Genomic DNA, 6,377 nt, shown 5'->3' with positions numbered 1-6,377 from the left:
AAAACAATAGAAACAAAACCAAAGGGTCAGAACACTCTCGGGAAAATGCAGAGCCATGTCAGATGATTTTGATTCCACAATCTGTTCTTTTCTGCTAGGCCAAACTTTAGTCTACAGCTCTGTTGCAATTAAGGCCTAAGTCTCAGAAATTTAGCGGAGAACACTATACCAAAATAAGGGATTAATTAGAACTCAACTTAATTCAAATCTCTTTAAAACATATTCTAATTCTGACAATATTAATTTGAGGATCTAACACTCTAGAAAAAAATAGAATAAAAAAACCCTTAAATAAATAAAATAAATAAAATTGGTGAATGGCATAAATAATAGATGCTTCATTCCTTTTCTCTTGCTACCACATCAAAGCTGAGACAGAAACACAGAGCAAACAGCAAGCAGAGTCCCCTGGGGGTCTAGAGGAATAGAAGCCTTATAACTAGGGAGAGAATAAGAATTATATAGCAATGATAGAATGTAAGAAGAAGCAAAGATGCGAGGCTGCTCCATCCCGAGTGGCTGAGTGAGACTGTAGTAGCTGCTGATATTTGTCTTAAAAGGGCCATTACAACAACTGGGCTTTGGGTGTGACAGATTTCCTCATTTTGAGCACTAGCACTAGGCTGGTTGCCCAGGGGTGCCAGGGATTTAAGGAGAATGCTGAGTTGTCAGAGCGAATGCCCAAGAAAGGCTTTCTCCCAGGCACAAATGCTGACAGTATTCATTGTTCTTCTATTGACATCCCAGTGTGCGGATGCAGCGCTGCCATGACTGAGATGTCATCAAACTGGATAACAGAGATCACTCTACTCAGAAGATTCTGTGAAACTCCAACTCCTCCACTCATGGCTCTACCCCAAGCCACATTCAATTTTGTCCGCAGAGTCATGTACCACTTGCTAAGTAGTGCCAAAACCCTCACTGATGGTAGGTGACCTCAGTTCTGTTGTGGCTTCTTGGAGCAACTATCATCACAGCACCTATGGATTGCTTGCTGAATCTTAACAGGTGGCCCCATAGGGGCACAGGCTGAGGATAAACCTGGGCTTCAGCTGAACCCCTCTCAGGACTGTGCCATGGGACACCTACCACACAAAGCCATTCTAAGAAGAATGGGAGACTTAGGAGCTTTACTTAGTCCATAGAAACAAACACAGAATGGCAGCCAAAATGAGAAGACAAAGAAATAGAACCCATTATTTAAAAAAAAAAAAAAGGACGTAGATCAAGGAAAAATGGAATCAAGCAACCTATCGGATCCAGAGTTCAAAACGCTGGTTAAAAACATGCTCAATGAAATTAAGAGAAGTGTAGATGAACTCAGCGAGAACTTTAACAAAGAGATAAAACATAAAAATAGAAACAGAAATTATAAAAGAACCAGTCAGAAATGAAGAACACATTATCTGAGATGAAGAGTATATTAGAGAGAATCAACAGAATGGAGAAAGAAGATGATCAAACCACTGACATAAAGTATAGAGAAGCCAAGGACACACAATCAGAATGACAAGAAAAGTAATGAAGAAAATCATAATAATTTAAGGAGGCTACAGCACAAAATAAAAGGTGACAACATCTGTATCATAGGAGAATCTGAAGAAGGAAGCCAAATGTTTACTATATATTTGAAGAAATAATGATGGAAAACTTCCTTAACTTGGTGAAGGAAATAGGCATACAACTCCAGGAGCTCAGAGAGTTCCCCCCAAAAATAACCCGAAGGCACTCCATAATTAATTGCCAAAGGATAAATACAAAGAGAATCTTAAAAGGTGTAAGAGAAAAGGAATTGGTTACCTACAAGGGAGTAGCCATAAGACTAGCAGCTGATTTTTTAAAGAAATTGTGCAGGACAGAAGAGCTTGGCACAAAGCATTCATAGTGTGGAAAAACCAGGATCCACAATCCAGAATACTTTGTCCAGCAAAACTATCCTTTAGAGTCGAAGGACAGTTAAAGAGCTTCCCAGACAGAAAATAAGCAAAAGGAATGTGTTGACACCAAGCCAATATGTGGGAAGGACTTCACTAAGAAGAAAAAACGAGTATTAAAATTGTGAATGAAGAATGCTAATAATTACACATTTATCAACAAGTACCTCAAATGGAAAAGAATTAAGTGTTCCAAACAAAAGATAGGGATGCTGCCTACAAGAGACTCACTTCAGATTAATAACACACACACTATAGGGAAGATATGGAAAAAGAGGGTATTGCACTGAATGAAGTGGGTCAGATAAAGACAAATACCTCATGATTTCACATTCATGGGCAATCTAAACAACAAAATAAACAACAACAACAACAAAATGCAAACAAATTCATAGATACAGAGAATATTTTGTGGGCTACTAAATGGGAAGTGGAGTTGGGAATGGCGAAAAAGGACAAAGGAATTAAGGGATAGATTTAAAATAATCATGGATATATAAAGTGTAGCATAAACAAAATAGTCAAAATGTTGTAAAAATATATGAAGAGGAAGAGAAGTACTTGATTTAGTGGGGTGACCACTTTGTGAGTAGTGCAGATCTGTCTAGTCACTATGCTTTATAATTGAAACTAATATATTATTCCATGCCAATTATATTGAAAAAAAATCATTGAATTATACAATGTATATATGAGCACTAATTGTCTATTTTACTTCAGTATAGCTGGGGTGGGAATAAAATAAATAAATAAAATAAAAAATAAATTAAGAAATAAAAAAAGACATTGCAAATAATACTACCAAAAAATAGGATTGTAAGAGATTTCTATGAACACATATACACCGACAAACTGGAAGACTTTAAAAGCATAAATAAATTTCTAAAATATGCAAGCTACCAAGACTGAGTCATGAATAAATAGAACACTTGAAATGACCAACAATTAAGAGAACTGCATCAGTAATCAAAAACATCCCTATATAGGAAAGGCTATCACCAAATGGATTTGCTGGTAAATTGTACCATACACTTGGAGATAATTTAAAAGCAATTTTTCTTAAACTTTCAAAAAGAAGAAAGAAAAAAGGAAGAAGGAGGAGATGGAAGAGAAGGAAGAGGAGAAGGAGGAAGAAGAGGAGGAGGAGAGAAACACACAAAAGCATTTACAGTGGAAGCTTGTCAGGGCCAAGCTGATCATGTCAGCTATGCCAACTGTCAGCACTGGGCTGACTGAGAAGGGAAGGTTTCAGTCATGAGACACCCAGTTGGAAGAATGCCCAAAGGCAGATATGAGAAAGAAAAGGGCAGGCACCATCTATTGTGCATAATGCACTTCAGCTGAGAAGTACAATCTGTTCTGGGGGGTGTGCAATGTTGCATGCACTTCTCCTGCTCCCCTTTTTGTTCTCTCCTTCTGCTCTCCAGGGGACTGTATGGCTCAACACAGAGAACAATAATGGCCTTCAGCCACACATGTGTGATACAATAAGCTGAAGTATGTTTACATATTTTAGGTGCAGGAGCCCGACTACTCTAATGTTAAATCTGGGGCCGTATGCCTAGCTGGAATCTTGGATCATAGCTAGACTTAGGACCATCTAGGCATGGCACCCACACAGCTTTAGCCAGAAAAGTACATACCATTACAAGAAAATTATAGACCAATATCACTACACATAAATATATATGCAAAATTCTCAAGAAAATACTGACACATTAAATTCAGCATCACGTTCAAAGAATCAAGTGAAATTTAAACTTGTGAAGCAAGGAAAGTTCAACTTATATAAACAAATAAATGTGACTAATCACACTAAGAAAAACAAAACAATTACATCATCTTTTAATAGATGTAGAAGAAAACATTTGTGATAATACAACATTCTTTTTGTGCTAAAAAACTTCGACAGACTGTATAGGAGGAACATACCTCAACTTAATTAATGCTACCCACAACAAAGTCATAGCTACCATCATACCCAGTGAGCAGAAACTGGATAGTTTTTTCTAAGATTGGGAACTATAGCCAAATGGTGAAAACAATTCAATATTCCTTGTCAGATGAATATATAAAGAAAGCATGATGTATACATACAATGAGGTATAATACTTCCTTTTAAAGAATGAAATACTGGTACATGTGGATAAACATTGAAACCATGTGGATAAAAATTAAAACCATAAATCTAAGTAAGTGAGCAAAACACACAAAAGAGACTCAACATGACACTGTTATTGGTTCAGGGGTCTTCGCCCCTCTCTGGAGAGCAATCAAGAGAGTGGGCATAGAGTTTTGCAGAGAGAAAGATTATTAAAGTGAAAACATGATGCACCAAGCCAGCACAGCCAGGAGGAGAATGGATGGGGCTTCTTGAGGATTACAGGTACAGCAATGTCATGGACACCCTTCCTCCTTCCCTCTTCTCTCCCAAGACTAGGTTGAAGTGGGTTGTTCCCCACACCTGAGCTATGTAATTATCTGCTATTTTATGGGCCTCCAGTCCCATTAGCATTTAAATCTCCACTCAGGGTTGTTTCTTTTTTACTATGATAATGAGGAAAAGGTAACTAAACACACTCTTTTAAGAGTGAGATTTTAGGATTTCTCTGGCCTTTATCTGTCCAGCAACTATGGTGCTGTCCACTCAGTGTGCCTTGTTGGCCAAGGGGTGTGACTCAGTGGTTTTCTCCAGCTGCTGCTTCCAGCTATGTGACTGGCCACCACAGTAGCTCAAGGGGAGCAATATAAAGGAAGTCTCTGTATTTTCTTCATTTTTTTCTATGAACCAAAAACTTCTCTAAAAATAACTAAAACTCACCCAGGTGTTAATTAAATTATTTTAACCTTAAACAGTAATTCTATCACAACAGGTTGACAAAAGAGTCATTAGAGTTATTAAATTGGTTTTGGTCAAGCCACTATCATATCTCCAAGTTTACTTTCTTTGTATCTGCATCTAATCTCATCATTGCCTTAATGGAAATGTATTCTATGTCACATTTGCTTTAAAATATGCCTTTTAGTACTAAGTTTGTCTTAAAATGTCAAAATGGTCATTTTCGAAAATCCACTCATAACGTATTTCCTTATATCTGAGGACATGCAGTGTAACAGTTCATATCTTTAACTCCCTGAGAAATTAAATATATATATTAAATTAAATATATATACCACTATTATTAAAAAGTTTCCTTTTCAATGAAGTTATATTCAGAATGGGATAAACTAAAAGTTATCTTGCATCCAAAGAAAGCTTTTTGCTAGTTATCTATAGTTTATGTTAAATGGGAATACTTCAAGTTCTCATCCTTACCATTTATGTAATACGTGAACATTTTAATGGAGACACAAATGCTCAGAAGGGAAAAATATGTTCAGATATGCATACACATATATATGTTTTGTTGTTTCTCTACATTTATTGAGATATAATTGGTATAAAACAATGTATAAGTTCAAGGTGAAATATATTTGTATGTACATATTGTGAAATATTACCACAATAAGGTTAGTTAACACATTAACCATCATTCATTTGTGAGTGTGCAGGAAAATTTTTAAGATCTACTTTTTCAAAACATTTAAGTACACAATGAAGTATTACTACATCGCATATATATGTGTATATGTGTGTGTCATTTTTTAAAATTCATTTACTAGTATATATGAACACTTACTTTGTTTCCATCTTTTGACTATTATAAATAATGTTGCAATAACATGGATATAGATTCTTTGTTGACGTAATACTTTTACCTTTTTTTTTTTTTAATCCAGAAGTGAAATTCAAGAGGTCATGTGGTAGTTCTATATTTAATTTTTTGAGGAATTTTCATATTCTCTTTTATAAGGCTGTACTGCTTTATGTTGTCACCAACTGTGCACCCTCTTTCTTAACATTATGGCCACTTTTTGTTTTCTCTTCTCTCCACATAATAGATATTCTAATAGGCATGTGGTGATATCCCAATGAGATTTGAACTGGCCTTTCCTCCACTTAGTGATGTTGAGTACTTTTTCTTGTACTTGTTGGCCATTTGTCTATATTCTTTGGAGAAATGTCTGTTTAGATCCTCTGATCATTTTAAAAATAGGTGTCTTTTTGTTCGTTTGTCTGTCTGTTTTAGCTACTGACCTGTTTTTTATTTATTTTGGATATTAAACTTTATATCTGATGTAAGAATTGCAATTTTTTCTCTCATTCCATTGGTTGCTTTTTTTATTTGGTTGATGGCTTTCCTTTTTTTTTTCCTTGGCAGTAAGAGCTTTTCAGTTTGAGATTATCCCACTTGTTTATTTTTTCTTCTGTTGCTGTCACTTTTGGTGTCAAGTCCAAAAATGACTGCCTTGAACAAAGTCAAGGAGGTTATCCTTTATGTTTTCTTCTAGGTTTTAGGTCTTATGTTTAAGTATTTAATATATTTCAAGTTTGCTTTTCTG

Source organism: Pteropus medius, unplaced genomic scaffold (genome assembly GCF_902729225.1).
Source record: "Pteropus medius unplaced genomic scaffold, Ma_sr-lr_union100, whole genome shotgun sequence".
Lineage (NCBI taxonomy): Eukaryota > Metazoa > Chordata > Mammalia > Chiroptera > Pteropodidae > Pteropus > Pteropus medius.
The sequence above is the reverse complement of the archived record's forward strand: the minus strand, read 5'-3'. Positions refer to the sequence as shown.